The 24758-nt window shown below is 35.0% G+C and overlaps 1 long non-coding RNA gene across 1 annotated transcript in view; it reads right to left on the bottom strand.

The window, feature by feature from the left end:
• Nucleotides 1–7007: 7007 nt before the first annotated feature.
• LOC141717078 (uncharacterized) overlaps nt 7008–24758 on the bottom strand; it is a 31349-nt gene continuing 13598 nt past the window's right edge. The window contains exon 3 of the long non-coding RNA XR_012573516.1: nt 7008–7192. This is a non-coding gene — a long non-coding RNA (uncharacterized LOC141717078). The remainder of the gene's footprint in view (nt 7193–24758) is intronic.

Below are 24758 nucleotides of genomic sequence, written 5' to 3'. Positions count from 1 at the left end.
TTGAAATATTATACGTTATTAGTTTGATATATTTGGTTAAAAAAATCTTTTATAAAAAATGAGACTAACTTGAATTTTTTTATCCGAATTTTATATGTAATCATAACGATATACTCTAATGTAAGGATTTCTAAGAAATCTTATATATCATTTAAAATATATAACTTATAAAGACAAAATAACACATTTTTTAAAAAAATTTATGACATATCCTTGAGTTAGAAGACTAACGTGTGTTGGTGTGTCTAAATGCTCAAAGTAAAATTAAGAACTAATCATATGTTCTTATTGTTTATAAATATATTTAATCATATTAACATATTCAAATCTTATATATTTTTTACCTTCATCGTGGCACATCCTTCAAATTTTATAACATTTTTGGCAACAGTAACATTATCATTACATATCATCAACTTGTACATCCTCATCGTAATTGTCGTTCATGCTACACACCTATATATATTATCTGTGCACACCATATTCTCTTAACCATCCATTCATATCACGTAAATAGTGACGGAATCGATCACCATTCCAGCCACTACTTACGGACAAATTTGTCACCGAATTTCAATTTCATTCTGAACCACACTTTCGTAAACTTATTTATATCATTTTTCATGCTCCGATAATATTTATGAGTTTAAAATTCAATGATTGTTATTTTTCTCCTCCTCTACCATCGGTATCACTATAACCATCACCTCCAAATATGAAAAATTGTGGTATTTTGTTTTTCAAATTTTAGGTACTTGATTTCAGATTTTAGTGCTTTTACTTTCATTTTGGTGGTGTCGATGTGATTTTAATAAAAATATTTAGCGATTTCGGTTCGATTTTGACAATTTTGGCAATGATGTTCGGTAGTGATCGTGTGATGATCATAGCGAAAGGGGTGGTGATATCGCTATATTCACAAAAATGATTTACAAAATATATTACTCAACTTATATATAATTTTTTTATTATATAATAATGAATAATACTATATGTTATATTTAATTTTACATATAGTTCTTTTTCCCTAAAACTCTATAATAATTTTATATATATGTGTGTGTGTAAATATATATTTCATTTAGTCTTACATTAAAAAATCACTTATATTAACCTAAAATCTTGAAAATTAATAAATAAAATTATGCGGTTATTTTAGAATTTATCTTTTAAGTACAATTAATTTACTTATATGTAAATTCAAATTATCGATTATCATTATTTGTGTATTGTATATAATCTATTATCGTTTTATCTGAATTGAACATTAAAGTTGTTATAACATGAAAGTTATTTGCAAAAATAGTTAGAGTACTTCAGTCGTTTTGTGATTGGTCAAAAAATCAAATTTTAAATTAATAGAAGATGTATAATAGTATTTTTATAAATGATAAAAAAACATGTTGGCTTGTACTACATATAATACATATGTAACATAAGTCATTTAAATAGAATATTATTTATTAGTGGAGAAATTATTATGATAATTTTAAATTTATTAAATTGAATGTAGTTAGTGAGTTTTTTGTTTATGTAGTAATGATTTGTAGAAAAATATCATAAATATATTTGGTGTAGTAGTTTGAGACGTGAACATAATCATACCATAATGGGATGGTCATGTGTTCAATTCTCATAGCAAACATATTTTTTCAACATTAATATGAAAGAGGGGTAAATGCGTAATTTACTAAATAACTTGAAAGATCATGTTGGCATATAATAATTATAATAGATAGATAATAGATTTGGTGGTAAGATCTTAGTCTCACTTCTAAAATAACGGCTTTGGTCAAGCGTCGTTAACCAAATAAAATACATTAAATTACAGTTTAATGGCTAAATTTTATCTCACTTTTTAAATTATTGGCAAGAGAAAAATTGAAAAATGCTTTCGTAATTTCTTTTTATTGGGAAAATCTTCTTATAGGGTTTAAATTATTCGTATTTTATTTTTTTGAATTCATATTAAGTAAATAGATTATATTAGAAAAAAGTAGATGCCCAATAATTTAATTTGAAAAGTGGGGTAAAATTTAGACATCAAACTGTAAATTAATGTATTTTTATTTAATTAACGGCCCACAATTAATTTGACTTGAAGGATGCCGTATATTCGAAACACGGAAGATAACTTTGGTCATTAACACGTCACTTTTAAATCTCGGCCAATATTTTGCTAATTTATGAAAATTTTAGCCCTCTTCATAGTTTTTACACCATTAAAAATCACCAAATTTAATTTAAAATTTCATGACATACTAAAATTTAGTAAAATCGTGTTGGTTTGTTATAAGATGTAAAGGGTTGGCTCAGTTATTTGAAGAGGGGATACTTATCCTCTTGGTCATAGATTCGAATATCATGAAAGGAGAATTTATGATTATGCCTCCTGAAACAAAGTATGTCACACTATGATTATGCCTCCTGAACCAAAACTTGTCGCTTAATAAAATAATATGTCACAGGTTCAATTTTTTTTAATCAATGAGATCAATAGTGCATTCTTAACATACTAATAGAGGAAGCTTAAGAAACTTGGAGAACATAGGATAGTACATATATTTGGAATATGCTTTGGGGAATTCAAGCTCCACCAAAGGCACTTAATCTGATACGACGTGCTTTATCGTTCAGTCTACCAACGTTGGTCAAACTTAAACAAAAGCATAAGCATGTACTAGTTCAGATTCGATACCTCGTCTGTAACATAGGAGAAGAAACTACCGTTCACATACTAACAGTGTGCCCTGTTGTCGTACAATGCTGAAAACTCTTGAATATAGAAGTTCTTTGTACATAAGAAATGGCAGGTTGGTTGGGAAAAGTGTTAAGCATAAGCAGTAAAAAGGAACGAGTTGATATTGTCATAATTTGTTGGGCAATTTGGCAAGCTCCGAATGAATTGGTCTGGAATGAAAAATCATTCACGGTCAATAAAGTTGTTGCGGCATCATAAGGATACCTTTCACACCGGATAACAGTTCAAGGTTGTGTTAGAGTGCCCGACTCCAACCAATGATGAAAGGAGATGGAGCTTCTAGGTTGGTTAAATCTCAACAGAACACAGTGAAGGTTATAGTTCATGCAGTAGTTTTTGAATATCAAGATTTGATTAATTTGGGACTAATTGTCCGGAACTCCAAAAGAAGAGTTAGTACAAGCTAAAATGAAGTTACATCAAGGATTGGTTATGTCATAATTAACTGGAACAATGGCCATCAAATAAGCATTAAGTTGGATCAAACAAATGGCCTCGTTAGAGATCATACTTGAATATAATTGTAATGTGATTGTACAAGCTATAAAAAGCAGAATTCCGATGCGTTTCAGGTTTCTGTGTTAATTGAGGAGTTTCGTAAACATCTCCAACTTTCAAACAATATTGATTTATATTTTATTAAATGGTCTGCCCATAAGTCTGGGAGTGCGTCATAAATTTATCCCGATCGTATTCTGGATATGAGTTTTATTCATGTCAAGTTGCCAAATTGTGCGATGACTGATTTGGGTACTTAATAAAATTCCCAAATTCTCGTAAAAACAAATAATAATAAGAAATTAAAGGTTACAAATTCGAATAGATTAAATACATATCAATATTAATCATTTCTTTGACAATAAAAATAATAAAAATAACAAAAATCCATTAGACTTGCTTTAAATGAAATTTAGGAGAGAGAGAGATAAAACTTCACTAATCATAGAAATATTTGATTTTAAAATAAAACTAACATTGAATTGAAGTTTTATTTCAATATCAAAATACATTTTTTGCTCATATTATATCAATAACTATAGCGATTTTATCTTTTCGGACTTCTCAAGAGTAAAACAGTCCAGTAGCGGAAGTTTTGAATTTGCATTCTGAAATATCATACAAGTATTTAAACTTTCTGCTCCGATTCCTGCTAGCAAGTATTAGTAATAGTCAAGGTGTCCATGGATACACTTTGCGATTATAATATAGTGTATATAAGAGAACAAATAATATTATTAAATCCCGATAAAGGAATTATTGTTAAAACGCTATAATTATAAGTTTAAGGGAAAAAGCTATAACATAACATCTGCACTATATTAAAACAGGATACGCTGATGTCATACCTGCTAACGTGTCAACCTCTCATTAAATCAATGATACCATCGAATCTTATGTGTCAAACTCACATTAATTTAATGATGTCATCTTCCACTACCATCTCCCCGTAATTAATTTTACTTTCAATCCTTTCTCTCATTAATCCTCCACTCATTCTCTCTTTTCCCCATTTTCCTTTTCATTTCCTTTCCTCCTTTTTATTGCCTTCAATTACTCTTTTACTAATTTAATTTTTTATCAAATTATTTTATATTTTTATATTGAATTAAAAATTGATAATATAAAATATTATAAATTATGACGTACTATTTTATTGTGTTACATTGTAAACACAACATAGTATATATTGAAATTAAACTATCTCAAAATATATTTTTATAAAAAAATTATATAGCCCGGTAACTAATCTTGTATCGGAATATAACATACCACATTGAAATTCAAGTCCACTAAAAAAGTTTGAGTATATTTTATCAGCTAAAATGCAAAGGCTGTAAATGAAATACTACTAATTAGGTTTGTCTAAAATTTGTTTTTGGGTCCAACAGCTTCTGCGTTTAAACCAATCATAGTTAGGCAGATCCTGGACAGGCCCAATAGCAACCATAGCCCAATCCTGCAAAAATGTACTATCAACTACTCACTGCAAGCAAACAATATAAAGATTCTGACGAAAACAGAATTCTTAAGTCTCCAATGCTTACCTTGTCATTTATAAAGCGGTTTGCAACATGAAGGACGGTTTCGGCATCAACAGCATCAATCTTAGCACATAGTTCCGTATATGAAATTCTTCGTCCATAAGCAAGTAACTGCAGAAACAAATTATAAGAAGATCACTTCGCTATAATGTACTGATATGCCATTACCATAACCAAGCTTTAGTATACATTTCACGACTGCGTGGGAACTAATTCAAAACAATTGACAAATAACTGGTTTTGAATATCCTCTGCAGAAACAAATTATCAGAAGATCACTTAGCTATAAGTGTACATCTCCGGTTGGCATATGTATGATACCTGATTTCCGATATCATCAGCAGCATTATCGGTGTTGTTGTTCGGCTTAGAATGGAAGATTTCAGCTGTAATATAACCTTGTGTTAGCTCTATACAATGAACTAAAGTGATTTATAGGTGATTATGTGAGTAAATCCAATGGCAATCTAGTCAATACTATATATAAGATAGAAACACCTGGTTACGAGCGAGAACCACGTCATCCTCGCAAACCTTATAGCATAACTTGGTCACCTCACACATAATCGTCTCAGCTAATTCATTTAAGCAATCCGGCTAAAACAGAAACATAAATTAAAATGGATTACCACATTAGTGGAAATTTAGTTCAACATATTGATAGAAAAACAAAAAATGCTTTTAAGAAATAATAAGAAACCAGAATATGAAAACATGTCAATAGAGGTAGGACAACTCCATTGTTTCAGGTGAAACGTTCATCCACCTTCTTAGCACGTCATACCATAACAGCTCTAGCACACTGTGAAATAGAAGCTAGCATCTATTCTATAAACAGAATTAATATTACGAGAAACTACATGTGTTCACCATTCTGGGAATACAAAAAGATATTGTAGCTGACTTTAGTTTTATAGTAGTTAAACATGGGGTACCAAGTGACAACAGGGGAAAATAGGCAGCCATTAAGTGTTGCAAACGGGTTAAGTATTAATGAGCAATGGCTACCGCGAGCTAACTAGATGGAATCGTACAATCGTGAGCCTGTGACAACCTAAAGTCACCAAATTTTGAGTTCAAAACTTCAAATGGAAAATTAACAAGTCCAAAGTCCTCTCAGTCATATACAAACTAATAACCTTGTGGATTCAACATGAACAGCGACGGCCCTGAGATTCGAGGGCCCTAATCGAAATCAGTTTATGGGGCACTAATACATATATACCATGCAAATTCATATATATTTAACTGAAATAGTTGAAATTTTTGGGATACTTGAGTGTAGGGCCCTAGGCGTAGGCAGAACCATCAATTCTACATTTCATGGTTGGCACCTAAAAGATGTGAATCAGTTAGAGATGCACAAAAAGTCTGGGCCCGAAAAACTGGCTCGGCCCGATCCGGTCAAAACCCGGTCAAGCCCAGCCCGTTCCCGGTCCGGACTTAGGGCCTCGATGAGCCCAATATTTTTAGGCAAAACCCGACCCGGATAAAAGCCCGGGCTTCGGCCCGGCCCGGTCTTTGGCCCGACCCGATTAGAACCCCGAAAAAACCCGGTTAAAATCTGATTATTCCAAAATAAAAATTATATATTTATGAATTTACATTTACTATAAATATAAATAATACTTTAATCACATATATATTTACATATTCGTGATTAATAATATTATTTATATGCTTTATTGCAGAATTAATGAAAGAAGATATCGTAAGTACACTCTATATATTTGGATAACATTGATAAAACATATTATTCTATAGACATGTTTATTTTTTGCCAAATTTAAATGTTTTCAACGAAGTAATGTTTACATAAAATATTCCATGGAAACTAATACATTTTTACGATGATCTAGTTGCTAACATATGTAGTTTTCAGGATCTCTAAAAAACTCGATCTGATTTAGATTAGAAAAAAGCCCGACCTGATCCGATCCGGCCCGAAAAAAAGCCCGTTAAGGCCCGTCTCGAGGGCCCAAAATGTAATGCCCTACAGACCTGGGTATAAGTCTGGGGTTACTAGTTAATCACCGAACCTGTACAACCTGTATAATATTTAAGTAGATATATATATATATAACCCCTTTAATAATAACCATTGATCTTTTAGGTTGAAGTATGAAAACAAGAATCACAATCTAACTTTATTACAACCCAAATTTTAAAACCTTACAAACTCTCTTTATTACAAACCATTGTCTAACCAGTTTTAAACTACTTTTCTCAATTATTCAAACACACACATTAACTATCTAGACTACACCTGCTCAGACAACTCAAAGTTTTCCTCCTGAATTGGGATCCACACTCTTGGTATGAGAGGGTCCCGCAGTTTGACTCGTTTTTTTACCACCCGAGTCCTGATATGTTTCATTTTCCTTCTTAACTGAAAACAATAAGGTGAATAACAACAAAAAAGGGGTGAGCCATAAGTTGCTCAACAAGTCCTCAATATAAAAACAGTGTTATAGTGAGTTAAATGAACCGGTAATTTTATTACATCTGCAAAGATATAACCTCGCAAGAAAAGAACGAAGGCCATTATCGGCGATTATCAAACGAACTAAACTGGACACAAGTTCGCACTTATATCCTGCTGATCAGCTCGGATACAGTGCAAATCTATTCCTCAACGTATAGATCCATTCGGGTACCCAGGCTCCACGGCCAAACACAAGAATCTGGCTAATTTCTGGTCCTTAGGATCAAGTGTATATGTTAGATATATTTGATAATGTCATGACTAATATAATTTATGTTTAGATTTCAGATCTTACTTAACATGACGAATCAGTACTTAACTGTTGATCAGTACTTATACTGGAAGTCAGGACTTAAGGATATCAGTACTTATATTATCAGGAGATAATCATCAGAAGTTAGATATCAAAACTTAAGTGCTGAAGGACGATCAGATAAGGAAAGTAGCTGATTAAAAGAAAGAAGATCGAGATAAACATAAGAAGAGATATGCATGAAGAAGGAGTTCCGTGAAGAATGGAATACTTGGAAGAAAAGATATCTGATTGATATATTTTAGGAAGCAGAATTATATTCCATATCAATTAGCGATTATCTTGTAACTGTGTAGTATATAAACACAGACATAGGGTTTACACTATAAGTGTTATCATATTCGAGAAGATTATTTATTGTAACCCTAGTAGCTCTCGTGATATTTGTTCATCACTGAGAGGTAACAGTTCCATACTGTAACAATAAAGTTTGTTTTCTGTTACTTAATATATTAAAGTTCGATTTGATTGTATTATACACTGTATTCACCCCCTCTACAGTGTGTGTGACCTAACAAGTGGTATCAGAGCTAATCTGTTAACACACATACAGTTAAAGATCCAAACACAATCATGTCTGACACAGAAACTCCAACTAAGCCTACCAAAACTGAAGAACCTCCAAAGACACAAATTCAAAGTCGGTATGAGACTATCAGAGTTCCCATACTGAGACCATCTGAATATCCCATATGGAAGGTAAGGATGATCATGTTCCTGGAAGCAACAGATCCAGAATACCTTGATAGAATCAAGGAAGAGCCTCACAAACCAACCAAGCTCGATGTTGCAGTTGCAGGTGAAGCAGCAAAGACCGTACCAAAGGAGAAGAGTGATTATACTGCTGAAGATATAGCATCAATTGCTAAGGATGCTAAGGTACGACACTTACTGCATAGTGCCATTGATAATGTAATGTCAAACAGGGTAATCAACTGCAAGACTGCTAAGGAGATATGGGATGCTCTGGAAACAAGGTGTCAGGGAACGGACACAATTAAGAAGAACAGGAAGACAATACTCACTCAAGAGTATGAACATTTTGACTCAAAGACTAATGAGTCATTGAATGATTTATATGATAGATTTGTCAAACTTTTGAATGTTGTCATTGGTTGATAAAGAGTATGATCTTGAAGATTCAAACCTTAAATTCCTGTTAGCTCTTCCTGAATGCTGGGATTTGAAAGCAACGACAATAAGAGACAACTACAATCTTGATGAAACAATTCTTGATGAAATCTATAGAATGCTCAAGACTCATGAACTTGAGATGGAATAAAGAAGCAAGAGGAAAGGAGGAAAGTCAAGGACAGTTGCTTTTAAGGCTGAAGAAGAATCCCCCAAAGCAGCTTCCTCAAGGAAAGACAAGGGTAAAGCTCTTTTCATAAAGTCTGAAACTGAGTCATCAAGTTCTGAAAGTAATGATGACTCAGATTCTGAAAGCTTGCCTGAGACTGATGCTGATGAGGAGATGATGAAGCTGTGTGCTCTTATGGTGAAAGGAATCACAAAGATTGCATACAGGAAGTTCAGGAAGGGAAAGAAGTTTTCCAGGAAAGGCATAAGTTCTGATAAGAAGAATTTCAGAAGATCTGAAGGCAGAGGAGGAAAGTCTGACAGAGGAGATTATACCAATGTTAAATGCTATAACTGTGGTGAGAAAGGCCACATATCTCCTGATTGCAAGAAGGAAAAGGGTGACAAAGGCAAGGCTCTTGTCACAAAGCAGAAAAGCTGGACAGACACCTCAGACTCTGAAAGTGAGGAGAACTATGCATTGATGGCAAATGCTGATAAAGAAAGTGCTGAGAGCAGTTCTGAAGCTGCTGAAACAAAGGTACCTCAGACTACTTATGCTTTTCATACTGATGATATTAATGAGTTGAGAAGATATCTTAAAACCATGTTTGTTAGTTATAGAGATCAAACTTTAACATGTGAAAGATTAACTTCTGAAAATCTTGCTTTTAAGAAAAGAAATGATTTCTTAGAAAAAGAGTTAGTCATGTTCCATCAAACTCAGAAGGATAGAGATGATGCTTTTTATGTTAGGGATGAAGTGTTAAAAATGAATGAATCTCTAAAAACTGAGTTAGAAAAGGAAAGAGAAATTATCAGGACTTGGACTAACTCTGGCAAAACAACTCAAAATTTGCTAAGTAGTGGAATCTGAAAAGAGGGCTTAGGTTATGGAGAAGATAAGAATGATAAAGGAACTGAAGAAATTAAGCCTGTTGTTAAGCAAAAGCCAAAGTTAAAACTTGTTAAGTTTGTAACTGTAAAGTCTGAAAATGAGAAATCAGAAGTTAAAGAGGAATTAACTTCTGACAAACTAAAACAGGAAAAGACAGCTGAAGTGAACATAGGCTTAATGACAAAGAAGCAGCTTAAGCATAAGCTGAAAGATGTTAAGAATGCAAACAAGGTAAAATCACCTAGGAAAAATAGGAATGGAAAGGAAGGTGTGAATAAAAGCAATGATTATAAACCTGTTCCTGATGCTCCTAGGAAAACATGTCATAACTGTGGAAGTTCTAACTATCTGGTTTCTTTTTGCAGGAAGAATAAAAAATATTAACTCCTTACCTTCCAAATCAGGAGTTAAGAGTCAGTCTGTTAGATACAAACCACAGAATCCTTATTTTCATTGTGGTAGTTTATGGCATTCCATTTATACTTGTAAGGAATATCATAGTTTGTACTATGATTATTATCAAATAAAACCTTCTTTGAAGAAAGTTTCCATTGTTCTTTCTAGTGTAAATTCTGATTCAAAGTCTGAAAGTATAAGTTCTGATAAGAAAAATGTTAACATAAACTCTGATGCTAAATCCGCTGCAAATGTTAACAAACTTAATAAGGCCAAAGGATCCAAGCAAGTCTGGGTCCTTAAAACTAATAATTAGTGGTCTTTGTGATTGCAGGGCAACAGGAAAAATATTCTAGTTCTGGACAGTGGATGTTCAGGACATATGACTGGAAATAAGGCCCTGCTATCAGACTTTGTGGAGAAAGCTGGCCCAAGTGTTTCTTATGGAGATGGCAACATTGGAAAAACATTGGGATATGGCAATATCAATCTTGGAAATGTCATAATTAAAGAAGTAGCTCTGGTCTCAGGACTTAAACACAATCTACTGAGTATAAGTCAAATCTATGACAGAGGTTATCATGTTGATTTCTTTGAAGAACACTGTGAAATTATGAGTAAATCTAAAGGCAAAGTTGTTCTGAAAGGATACAGGCGTGGTAACATTTATGAAGCTAAGCTTTCAACAAGTACTGATGGTTCTGCAATCTATCTGATGAGTAGAGCATCAATTGAAGAAAGCTGGAATTGACACAAGAAACTCTCTCATTTAAATTTCAACAATATAAATGAACTGGTCAAGAAAAATCTTGTGAGAGGACTGCCAAAGTCAGTATTTGCTCCTGATGGCCTTTGTGATTCCTGTTAGAAGGCCAAACAAAAAATCTTCATTCAAGAGCAAGACTGAATCATCAATTCTTTAGCCTTATCATCTACTACATGTTGATCTATTTGGTCCAGTAAATGTCATGTCTATTGCAAAGAACAAGTATGCGTTGGTCATAGTGGATGAGTTCACCAGATACACATGGGTGTATTTCTTGCACACAAAAAGTGAAACTGCATCTATCTTGATTGATCATGTCAAAAATTTGGATAAAATGGTCAAAGATTCTGTGAAAATTTTAAGGAGTGATAATGACACTGAGTTCAAGAATTTGATAATGGAAGAGTTCTGCAAAAACTATGGAATAAAGCAGCAATTTTCTGCTCCTGGAACTCCACAGCAAAATGGAGTTGTTGAAAGGAAGAATAGAACTCTCATTGAAGCTGCACGTACAATGCTTGAAGAAGCAAAGCTTCCAACCTATTTCTGGGCTGAAGCTGTGCAGACTGCTTGTTTTACTCAAAATGCAACACTCATTAACAAGCATGGAAAAACACCATATGAGATGGCGAAGAAAAAGAAGCCAAATCTGAAATACTTTCATGTATTTGGATGCAAGTGTTTTGTTCTCAAGACTCATCCTGAACAGCTATCCAAGTTTGATTTAAAAGCTGATGAAGGAATCTTTGTTGGATATCCACTTTCCACAACAGCCTTCAGAGTCTATAATTTGAGAACAAAAGTGGTCATGGAATCTATCAATGTCTCTTTTGATGACAAGAAGATTACTGGTCTTGAAGATTTCATTGACCATGATCAGCTGAGATTTGAAAATGAAGACTCAAATTCTGATACTGAAAATCCTGACAGTCTAAGTCCTGATACTGTAAATTCTGATGGATTAAACTCTGATGTTATTGAAACTGTGGTGACTATGTCAAAGGAAGATGTACCTATGCAGGAGGAGCATATTCAAGATCCTACCACATCTCAAGAAACATCAGAACATACATCTGGCTCTTCAAGTTCTGATTCGTCAAGTTCTGATAAGCCAAGTTCTGATAGTGCTGAAAATCTAAATACTGAAGAATCCAACTCAGAGAGCATAGTTTCAGGGGGAGCATCAGAAAATGAAAATGAAGACAACATGGATCATGGGGGAGCATCCAGTTCTAGAAAAAACCTTCCCTCTGCAAGGAAGTGGACAAAATCACATACACCTAATTTGATAATTGGAAATCCTGATGCAGGTGTCAGAACTAGAACAGGTACTTCAAATGAATGTCTCTACAATTCTTTTCTCTCTCAGACTGAGCCAAAAAAAGTGGAAGAAGCTCTTCAAGATGCTGATTGGGTGCAAGCAATGCAGGAAGAGTTAAATGAATTTGAAAGAAACAAAGTCTGGACCCTAGTGCCAAGACCAAAGAATAGATCTGTTGTTGGTACACAGTGGGTATTCAGAAACAAAACTGACAGTGATGGCATAATTACAAGGAATACGGCAAGGCTGGTTGCAAAAGGATATTCTCAACATGAGGGAATTGATTATGATGAAACATTTGCACCAGTTGCTAGGTTAGAAGCCATAAGGATATTTTTGGCTTATGCTGCTCACAAAAAGTTTACTGTCTTTCAAATGGATGTGAAAAGTGCTTTTCTCAATGGAGAATTGGAGGAGGAGGTATATGTTGAACAACCTCCAGGCTTTGTAGATTCCAAACATCCAGATTATGTCTACAGGCTTGATAAAACACTTTATGGACTTAAGCAAGCTCCTAGAGCATGGTATGAGACTTTAGCTCAGTTTCTTCTGGAAAGTGGATTCAACAGAGGAACAATAGACAAAACACTGTTCTACCTCAACCATGGAAAGGACTTACTTCTGGTCCAGATTTATGTTGATGATATCATTTTTGGGTCTACAAATGACAAACTTTGCAAGAAGTTTGCCAAACTAATGCAGTCAAGATATCAGATGAGTATGATGGGGGAACTTAGCTATTTTCTGGGCCTTCAAGTCAAGCAGAATGAAGAAGACACTTTTATTTGTCAAACCAAGTACACCAGAAACTTGCTGAAGAAATTTGGAATGCAAGATTGTTCAAGTGCATCCACTCCCATGGCCACTGCAACAAAACTGGATAAGGATAGTGGTAAATTAGTAGATATTACTGACTACAGAGGTATGATTGGCTCTCTACTCTATCTAACTGCTAGTAGGCCTGATATCATGTATGCTACCTGTCTTTGTGCAAGATTTCAAGCAGATCCAAGAGAACCTCACTTAACAGTTGTGAAAAGAATCTTTAAGTATCTTAAAGGAACAACTGATCTGGGATTGTGGTATCCTAGAGAATCAGATTTTAAACTAATAGGTTACTCAGATGCAGATTTTGCAGGTTGCAAAATTGACAGGATAAGCACAAGTGGAAGCTGCCAATTCCTTGAAGGCAGATTGGTTTCTTGGTTCAGCAAGAAACAAAAGTCAATTTCCACATCAACTGCTGAAGCAGAGTATATTGCTGCAGGAAGCTGTTGTGCACAGATTTTTTGGATGAAGAATCAGTTACTGGATTATGGGTTAACATATTTCAAAATCCCTATTTACTGTGATAATCAAAGTGCTATTGCTATGACAGGTAATCCAGTTCAACACTCTATGACAAAGCACATCACCATCAGGTACCACTTCATAAGGGAACATGTGGATGAAGGTACAGTGGAATTGCACTTTGTTCCAACAGATCAACAACTAGCAGATATCTTCACAAAACCACTGTGTGAAGCCACTTTTACAAGATTGGTAAATGAACTTGGAATGATTTCAGGTTCTTTCTCTAAATCTGCTTAGTCTTGTTCTGTATTATCAGACTTTATGATCAGTATTTACTGAATTTAATCTCTTTGTGTATTCTGTGATTAATTGACAAATGTTTTTAAGTACTGACTGCTGTCTGATATATGTTTCTAAGCTCTGATAAGTGATATGTCTGTCTAAATAACCATTCAATCCTATGAGGATAACTGTGCTAGATACTGACTTACTAGTCTTCAATAAACAAATGATCCCATGTAAGAAGTAATTATTTCTGTGGAAATCTTATGACAATACCAAATTCTGATAATTGAGCTTAGTTGAGTTTACTTTGTTTATCTTATTACTAAGTCACAAATTAGAATAATGCTACACATCTGTTAAGTTCTGATACTAGTAAAACTGTTGAATGTACTAAGTGCTGATAAACCTCACTTATAAAAAGAAAAATCAAAAGGTTCAAAGAATAAAATCAGGTACTCCTTTGAGATCTAGAGTAAAAATGTGGAAGGGAAGACCCAAGTGCATTGCTTGTATTAAGTAAATATGCATTAGAAAAGCAAAATATTTTCTTGGTGACTTTTCACATTCTATGATTACTGGAGAAATACTCTGATAATAGCATAAATTCTGATAAGCAGTCGTGACTCACTTACACTGAGGAGCCACTGTAAAATAGAATTTAAAAAGATGCATAAAATTAGCACACAACAGTTGAGGTGGACTCAAGCATGAACTCATTCATCAGTAGGTTTCAAGATAATGACAGCTCTTTAGCAAAATTTTAGGTATGCCTTATTTCTAAGATATACTGAAGTGAATCAGACTTTACTCTTTGTCTGCTATTTAGCTTGATGCACACACTAATCACTCCATCTGAATGATGAAAATTACTGTGGTGGTCTATGTTGTTTTAGATAAACAATCATTGTGTCATTTTGCACTAACTCTGAGGCCAAGTTCTGGTTGCATATTCTGACGATTAAGTTCTGAAGAGTATAACTCAGCACTTGTATGAGGATTTACTTAGATAGGCATTCCTTTTTCGAGTTAAGAAATTATGTTCTGATGACTGTTAAGTTCTGAAATAAGTCTAAGTTCTGATATTACAGTCTAAATTCTTTACTTGACTTATCTGTGGATAAAATTTAATAACAGTCTCGGTACAAACTAGAACATGTGAAGTGGAAGATTAATAGTCACTATGGTTAGGATTCATGGTACTCGTACTTAAACAGTCAACTTTTACTTGTGTCTTTTGCGTATTCAACCATGTTTTCTCTTTCCAGTGAATGTTATTCTTTTTCCAAGTCTGGGGAAACGAGGTAGATTTAATTCTACCTGTCAGCATTAAATACTTTTACGTCTCCTGGCATTCTCTTGCCTATATAAGCAGCCACTTCACATCAGCCTTCTCATCACACTCTTTCTCACAAACTTACCTTCATACTTTTTCTTTCAAAAACACAATGGTCAGATACAACATGTTTTTGAACTACCAAAACTTCAATATGGAGCTAAGCTGTGCCGACTGGCAGCAGGAATGGCACGTCACGGCCATTCCTGAGGAGATATGGGACTCTGTCCCACAGGAGGTACTGACCCAACTCCTGTTCTTCTATATGGACTACCATCGCCATCTAGAGCGATTGGAGGAGGAAAGGTTGGAAGCTCTCCGCCAGCAAGAGCGAATCATCCGACTCGCCATTCTGTTTGTCGAGAGTAGGAAGAAGAAGAAATGATTTAATCTTGTCTTCTTTCTGTTTTTCTGCATCATCAGCTTTGTCAGGCTTCTTAGCTAGGACTAAAGCTGTTGATGTTAGGTTTAGTAGCTTAGGGAAATCTTGTATAAGTACTGATATAATTTCCATTTCATGAATGTATTCTCTTGATATATTAATGAAATCTATCTTTATTTCAAGATTTTATCTCTAAGTTATTTTGTAATGCATTGATAAATCCTGATTGATATTCTGATGACCATATAAATTCTGTTTTAATTTAAGTTCTGACTTTCCTTTATCAGTACTTACTCATATGATTTATCTTGGTCATTTTTACTTGATTTCTTTTCAGAATATTAATGATGCAGTGAAAAATAATTAAATCAGTGGGAACGGTTTCAATTTTGAATTAAAATGGTTTCACCTTGATTAATGGAATATCTGGGTAAATGGAACGGTTTTTCCTTGAAAACAGGCAAGTGGGCAAGTAATGATTACTGTTTTCTCGCGCCCAGTAACTATCCGTTATTACTGCATGTCTGACAGGTGTCCAACGGTAACATTTTTTTTCAGAGTATAAGTACGACAGAGAAAGGATTTCTTTAATCTTTTATTTCCTTCATACTTTTTCTCTCTACTTGCTTTTACTCTCTCTTTCTCTCACGTTGGTTTTTCATACAGACATTTTATCAAACACCTAACAGGCACTTTTTAATCTTAATTTTTCACATGGCACCTAAGGATTTAATCATTGATGGAGCTAAGTTTGTTCCAAACAACTATGCTGCGATTCTTGATCATGCTGAAGTTCCATCTGAATTGCATTTTGTGCAAGATCTTCTTGCCCACAGTGAGATTGGGTATGCACTGACCCAGCCTTCAGTTTTTTCGAGCCAACAAGTTCTGACGTTTTGGCGGACTGGGCACTTTGATGATGGTGGTAAACATGGCACTCCCAGTATTGTTTTCGAAGTGGGTGATTCATCTTATGCAGTCACTCCTGGTACAATACGCAAAGCTCTACATCTCCCAGAAGATTGTACCTTTTCAATTCCAGAAGAATCAGCTCTTCAGGAGTTAATGGCAAATTTGGGGTATGAAAGGAGTTTGGAAAAACTTGGGCAGTTGAAACGGGCTCATATCAGAAGAGAATGGAGCTTCTTCTTCGACTGCATCACCAAAGCTTTTGGGAACAAATGTTCAAATTTTGATGCTATCCCAATTCTGAGTCAGCACATCGGGTGTAATAACCCCAATTTTTGGAAATTTTTGAAACCCTTATGAATAGTGTTTTTGCTGAATGAGAAAACTTTTCATGCCACACTATGTAGGGGTTCTGATATGGATATTATGAGATTTTATTAGTACTTTATATGGGATATAAGTGTATGTAAAGATCGTCAGAATCCAAATCCGAACACTTTGATTTTTCCCGGAAATCCAATAGATACGGAAAGAATTGAGTATAAGGTAACAGGATAAAAGGATTTAAATTAAAGGATTATAATAGAGGATCATAAAAAGGAATATAATGTATTGAGAAAGGTTAAGGGAACCTAAGTAATAAGATCCCGGGTATGATCCCTCAAACGATAAACGAAAACGAAAGTTAAGCGAACAGTATAACAGATCAGCGGTCATTAGGCAAACGATTAGGAAGTTAATCAAGGGGATTAGTGGGGATGATGTCATCCAACCAATAGAAAGAGGACAAGGAGGGGAGGATTACATCATGAGGATGACACAAGCATGACATGGGAAGGAAGGAGGTGTGGTTGAATGAGAACCACACAAAATCAAGGGCAACTAGGTAATTTACTAAAACAAACACAAAAATCAACCAACCAAGCCAAGCATATCATTTTTCATCAAAATCAAAAAGAAACCAAGGCATTGTTCTTCATGCTCTCGGCCAAAACAGAACCAGAACACTAAAACTGCTGTATCTCCTTCATTTCTCACTCAAATATTGTGTTCTATAGCTCATTGGAAAGGTATTGAGATGGCCTACAACTCTTGTTCACAAGTCTCGTCCAAATAATCATGGTAAGACCCTCATTTTTACAGTTCTTTAAATCGGACTTTTAGAAACTTCAAAGCCTAACTTTGTGTTCTTGATTTCTTTGGAAAGATCAAGCTTGTAGGAGGCTCCCTAAGGCTTCCTAGCAACTTAACACCTCCCAAGGAAGGTATAAAATTCAAACCCTAGCCTTTACTTTATTTGTTAGTAAGTTTAATGGTTGGTGTTGTGAAATGAGAAGCATGGATTGTGATTATTAGTAGTTTGGTTTTATTTGGAAGTGTTTTGGTAATTGAAGATTGATTATAGTTCATAGGTCTTGATTGTGGTTGTTTGAGTTGAAAACCTTGGAGATTATGGACTGATGTGGTATGGTTTAGGTGAAGTTTTGTTGTATTGATGGTTATGAGTTGGTTGGTGGTTAATTGGAGTAGTTTAATCATTGGTAATCGCGTAAACATAGCCGTCGTAACGTCCAATTTTCTTTAGACTGTTTTTGTGCATAACATTAGGACCCGAGAACCCCCTGCTAGATTATGACCACTGCCATGTTTAGATAGCTCATGTGACGAGCTTCGTTTTGATATGTAGTTCGTTCGATTCCGATGCACGGTTTAGGAGAAACGACCGTTTCAAGTAACGGCGTTTCGCGAACGAAACTTTTCCCCTCGCCTTACTTTAAAACATAGGTTAAAGACCAAAAAGGGTTAATTAATGTATGAAACATTTATGGTAAGTGTGTTAGGCAGTTGGTAAGACACTCGCAAAGGAATCGCCTTAAAACTCGTAAAGGTTAAATTATTAAAAATGGTGGAGCCGAGGGTACCCGGGTGACTTAAGCGAATTAGTGAGCGCAAAACAAGCGTTAGAGTCTAAGTTAGTTAAAGTATAGATTTACAAGTGACTTTGGTTTAATTCCAACTTACTTGTTGTTTATAGGTTACCAGACTCGTCCCGAGCCATTCGTAACCCCAGTCGCTCAGGCAAGTTTTCTACCAGTTATAACTGTTGTTGTGATGTAAATATATGTATATGCATTATCTTGTGATAGTGCATGATTGTTATTAGCAAATTTTGCGATATATTGTAGCATGTGATATGGTATATATGCATGCCTGTTTCATATTCTTGAAATATATATCTGTTGGTTCAGTTGATAATACCTATGCTAGAGGATAGCGGTAACTTGCGTATACCCTTAGTATAGGGACCCAAAGGTGAAAATATTTTCTAAAACCGGGAGTCGAGGATCCCGAGTAGATTTTGTATATATGGATATGGATATATATATATATATATTTATATATATATATATGGTTATAGTTTTCCAAACTGATAATCGAATAAGGTTTATTCGATAACTTTAACTTTATATTATTAGTGAATATTATTTGAATATTCATTCGAGGGCTTATGACTCTTTTATATTATTTATTGAATATTATTTGAATATTCATTCGAGGGCTTATGACTCTTCTATATTATTTATTGAATATTATTTGAATATTCATTCGAGGGCTTATGACTCTTTTATATTATTTATTGAATATTATTTGAATATTCATTCGAGGGCTTATGACTCAGTTTATATTATTTAATGAATATTATTTGAATATTCATTTGAGGATCTATGACTCCGATTATTTGCTGAAATATATTCTTTATTTTATTAAAGAATAAGGTGTTAATAATCAAACTTATTTTCGATTATTCAAATAAAGATAATACTTTCATATAAGTATATCTTTGGTTATTTAATACTCGTTTCAAGTATAAATTTTAATACTTCTACTTCAATTATTTTTATAAAGACTATTCTTTATGGGAATATTATTTAAATAATAATATTCGGTCATTTTCTAAATATTCTGGGGACTGATTTACTTCATTAAATCAGCTTTACTCCAAACACTCTTTAAAGTGTTTTCGAGTCTTCAAAATGATTTTTAAAAGTCAGAGTGGATCCCAAAACTCTTTTTTTATATTTAAGATCTTCCTTTTAAGGGGATTTAAATACTCGCTCAAAACCTGGGGAATCCGGCTCTGTGGTGTATTTTATATTCGCAACGAGGTTGCAGTTTTGGTAAATGAATTGATTACTTGCCCAACGTTCGGGAAGTAAGCCCATCTAATTGAGTCGGCATAAGCGACAGGCCGGGGTACGGTCTATTATTGTGTAAGTGGCTGGGTGGCAGTCCATCAACGCGTGAGGGGCCGGGTAACGGTCTAGCGCGAGGTCCTAATGCGGCCAGGGTGATGACCGGTGAGGAATTCATCCATCTACAGTAGAAAAGGTTACTTATTGGTATCTTTGCCTGATCAGCAAGATATCTGGTTTATGCCAAAATTCTTTTCCTTCCAAATTCATTGGATATTGCAACTCTGTTCATACTTTACATGACAGAGGTTTTCAGGAAATGTATGGGAGATATATATGAATATATTTATATATCGGGACTTAATGAAGTATCTCGTAACTTCATTATTTATAATGATATTCAAAGATTGAATCTATTCAAATCTTGTCTTGTAGTCTCATCTATGTGATGAACCTTTGAAACTGATTATAACTTGAACGGGGGTAGTTCAAGTAGTATTTGGGAAAGATATAAGTATTTTGGGGTATCTTGTAACTTCATCTTTTAAACTTATATCTAGTTAATGATTGTCTTATGAATGACAAAGATTTTCGGAAAAACGTTGAGACAAGGTTAGATATATGAGATCACCTTGCAACGATATTTTTTATATATACAGTTATAAACTGGAACTCTGTGTGTATTATGCATGGAAGAGGACTTCCCATATTTTGAAAAGTATATATGTATATATATATACTGAATATTTTGCGACTTCATCGCATTAAGATATCAACTTGGTTCATTTCTTTTGACCAAGACTTTCATGAGTGCTATGAGAAGGCTCATATATTGTTAATCATTATACATATTATTTTGGTGGGCTTGCTGCTCACCCTTGCTTTATTTCTTCATCACACAACAACAGTTAGGAAAGATGGCCAGACTCCAGCAGACCCAGCGCAAGCGCGTGGGAAGCGTCCCGCGTCTTCCCGTTGATGTTGTAGCTGCTATAGCTGCAGAGGTAGATCTATTGTAGATCAGACCATCTACTTTTGAGAATCAATTATGTATAATTATAACTTGTGGCAGATAATGGCAATTAACTGTAAATTTATCAAGTAATCATTTTGGGTTGTAATAACTTTTAAATTGTGGATTCAAAGACTTGTACTTATTTAAATTTCATCTCTGAGACTATAACGGGTTGTGGTGTGTGTTAGTGTGGGGTCACAACATAAGGTTATTATTATTAATTAAGTGAAGTGATATTGTGGAAAGAAAGACCGTGACGACCCGGATCCCCGACCCCGGATCTGGGGGTGTTACAGAAATGGTATCAGAGCTAAGCGTTATAAACCTCAGAGATGATGGGACGTTAAGATAATAAGATTCACTAAGATAATAAGAACTCTTGCCAAGTTCATAGTCGGGCTACCTAACGTAGTACTGACAGTTAAAACCCTTATGGGAACCCTTATAAATATCGTGATAGGAGCGTAGTTCGTTATCATATATGGTAGCGGAACTCCGAACCCTGAGGTTGAGGAGCAACAACGCGATGATGTTTTATTAGTTATTGGAAATCAGATTGTGGATCCGATAGAGTGTCCTAATGCAGGACCAGATGATGTTGATATTGAGGATGTAGCGGTTGAGGATGTTGTCCTAGAAGGGATAGTTGTTGAGGAGGATCCCATGGAGGATCCTGACAGGATTGGATAAAGGACCACTGATGAATTGATGACCATGGTTTGGTCGACTACCAGAGGTAGGATTGGCCGGTCACTACCGGAGGTTCGTTCAAGTTGTAAAGATAGTAGCCCCTTTAACGCGGCTTACTCGTAAGACTGAGAAGTTCGAATGGACAGAGAAATGCGAGAACAGCTTTCAAGAACTGAAGCAGAGGTTGGTGATGGCCCCTATGCTGGCATTGCCGGATGGAAAAAGGAGATTTTGTGATTTGTAAGTGACGCTTCGCATAAGGAATTAGGGTGCTTCTTAGCACAGCAAGATAATCGCGTCTGCGTCAAGACAATTAAGGTAATATGAAATTTGATATCACCGCCCATGAGCTTAGGCTCGTGGCAATAGTTTTACCCTAAAGATTGGAGGAACTACTTGTATGGAGAGAAGTGCGAGAATTACCTAAGCCATAAGTGCTCTAGTACATTCTTACGTAGAAAGAGCTCAACATACGCCAGAGGAGGCGGTTAGAGCTAATCAAGAATTATGATTGGCAGATTCTTTATCATTCGGGGTAAGCCAATATGGTGGCTGATGCCCTTAGTAAAAAGGAGAGACTCAAGATGATAATGTCTTTTGGAGAGTTTATAAGAGATTTTGAGAAAATGGAAATAGTAGTGAAGGTAACCGGAGCCGGTACCGAAAAGCTGTTTGAGATTGCAATATAGCCCGAATTATTGGAAAAGATCATATTGTGCCAGAAAAAGTTATGAATGAAGGCAGAGAGCCAACAAATAAATATGAGATTAATACCGAGAAAGATGATAAGGGAATAATGAGGTATTCCTATAGAATTTGGGTTCCGAAAGTTCAAGAGCTTAAGGATGAGAACTTAGATGAGAGCCATAGTTTGAGGAATAAGATTTAGAGCAAACCCTGAACGTGATAGTCAGGGAGGTCGCCATCAAGATAGAAGGAACCCATGACATAATGGAGTGGAAAATGAGGATTTTAAATTAAAAGATGACCCCAATTATGGGGAGTAGGATGAAACATTTCATACTAAGGAAACAGAAAGTCGAGTAAGGAAAGGAGACCCGAGACGGTACTCCTATACGGTAATTCATGGACCTGTCTAAAAAGAACTTAGACTATTATCCCCAACCACCACCTTGAGGAAACAATGCGGTGAGAAATTCTTTCAAGACGTTTAAGTTTCTAAGCTCTCAGAGTTTCAGGGAACAAGCTGACCCAGTCGAGGCAAGAGCCTGGCTAAAGGAAATATAGGAATCATTTGAGATTCTAAATGATTGATGAACCACAAAAGACTGTTTTTGTCACTTACCCTCCTAAGAGAGAGACCACCCGCTGGTGAAAGACCAAGAAAGGTACGGAGCCAGAGGTTATGATAAACTGATTAAAGTTCAGCCAATTGTTTTCGGGAAAGTAATTCCCAAGGTTATGGAGATAGTGTAAAAGCTTTGGAGCTAGAACAAAAGCGGATGAGTATGATGAATTATGAATCTAAGTTGAAAAAGTTATCAAGATTCGTTCTGAGGACACGAATCCAGAATGACGGGATGTTTGAAATCAATGCTTATGTTGTGTTGGTTCATAAAATAACGATAAGAGAAAGGAAAATAAAAAGAAACTGAAGTGGAAAGGAATATAAAGGCAATAGAGTTTGAGGAATGATAAAGGAATTGGGTATGAGGAAACCCTAAAGACTCGTAGCAATAGAAATAGAAAAGTATGTAATCGTCAGGATGAGGGTGATTCACCATGAGTTAAAATTGCTGGGTGAAGGCATAAGAGATACATATATTTTATCCCCTGTAAGTTGGGAGGATTTGAGGAAAACTTGAGATAGTTCGAAGGTTAAATATGAGACGCGGATAGACTGAGGAGACAAGGAAGTAAGAAATTAAGAAAATTGGATGAAGGAAGTGACCTTCAAGAATGTGAAGTGTAAGACCGGTGGCATGATACCCAGAAAGGGAGACGCCAGGTATGAAAGATATCCCAACATTGAGATGACTGTTGAGATAAACAACAAAAGTAAATAAGGATTTATTAAGAAGAAGTTCACGTTGAACACGACCAATATCTTCCAGATCATCCATGTGATCATTACCAAATCAGGAAAGACAAGCGGATAACCGTTGTTATCTTTTGGAGGCCATATGGATTGACCTCAATTTGAATAAGGATGCTATTATGAAGTTAGGTATAGACTATCGAGGTGGAAATGATTGAACAAGATACCCTTATCAGGGATATATGACTTTATTTATCCATGGAAGGATGCTTGTACCTTTTTAAAGGTGGAATTAAGGATAGAACATCGGTAACTTGAAACGAATCCTAGGGGAATGCATAAAGGTTGGCATTTCACCCTTAATAGGGATAATATGAGTTTTGACAGTATGAATTGGAAAGGATTAAGGTAATAATAACCTTTAAGGATCAGTGGAGAAATTTTTCAGAAGTATATAGACAATGGTTCTAGTATTAGTAAATGGTATTTTGATATGCCCTGTATATAGGGAATACAGGAGGAACGATTGAAGGATAACCTTAGAGGTTTTACAAGGAGAAAGGTAATATTCAAAATTCTCAAGAATAGAAATGTTGATAAAGGAAATATGACATAATTATAATGATGCCAAGTGGGGCACGTGTTAAACCATGAGAAAGTATGGATTGAACCAGTAAGGGTCGAAATTGTTCAGGGCAATTAGGACCTAAGATGAAAGATGTTCTTAGTATGATTGAGAGTCAGTCGTGACAGTGATTAACCTCTAAAGACTGAGGCAATAACTTATGGAAAGATGGTGTTATTTTTTTTACTCATCAGATTCTTAGGAAAACATCTTCACATAAGCTGTGATTGAAATGAGGTAGAAAATTTAGTTGAAGGTGGTTAAAAGACATTGACTGTAAGGAACTATTACTATCAGGAAAGGCCAAAGAGGTGGCCGACACTTTAATGGTAAAAGGAAAATTGTAGGCGCTTGTGCCAAAGGAATACAGTGATGATGGTTAAAGTTGTGATGGTTGTATTTTGGGTTGGAAGATTGTCATTCCTTCTGATGACTGTGCAATACCCAACCGTAATAGTAGTTAGTAAAGGTTTAATTCGTGTAATCGCCATGAGTGGGCTATCTATCTTAGAAGGTACTATCTTGAGAATGAGCCTGGACCATATTTCAAAAGGACTAAACGAACCTTTGAGTAAGTCTTCTATTTAAGGCATATGACTAAGAATGGTATTAACCTGCTATCATTGCTTTGATTGAAACTCTTCTGCAATTTTATCTGCTTCATGTCATGTATGTATGTCAGAATCAGGAGTGTACTCCATGAATCATGAATGGTGATTATGTTACCTCCTTAGAAGGATTTGATACGACAT

Source organism: Apium graveolens, chromosome 4, assembly GCF_009905375.1.
Source record: "Apium graveolens cultivar Ventura chromosome 4, ASM990537v1, whole genome shotgun sequence".
NCBI lineage: Eukaryota > Viridiplantae > Streptophyta > Magnoliopsida > Apiales > Apiaceae > Apium > Apium graveolens.
The sequence above is the reverse complement of the archived record's forward strand: the minus strand, read 5'-3'. Positions and strand labels throughout refer to the sequence as shown.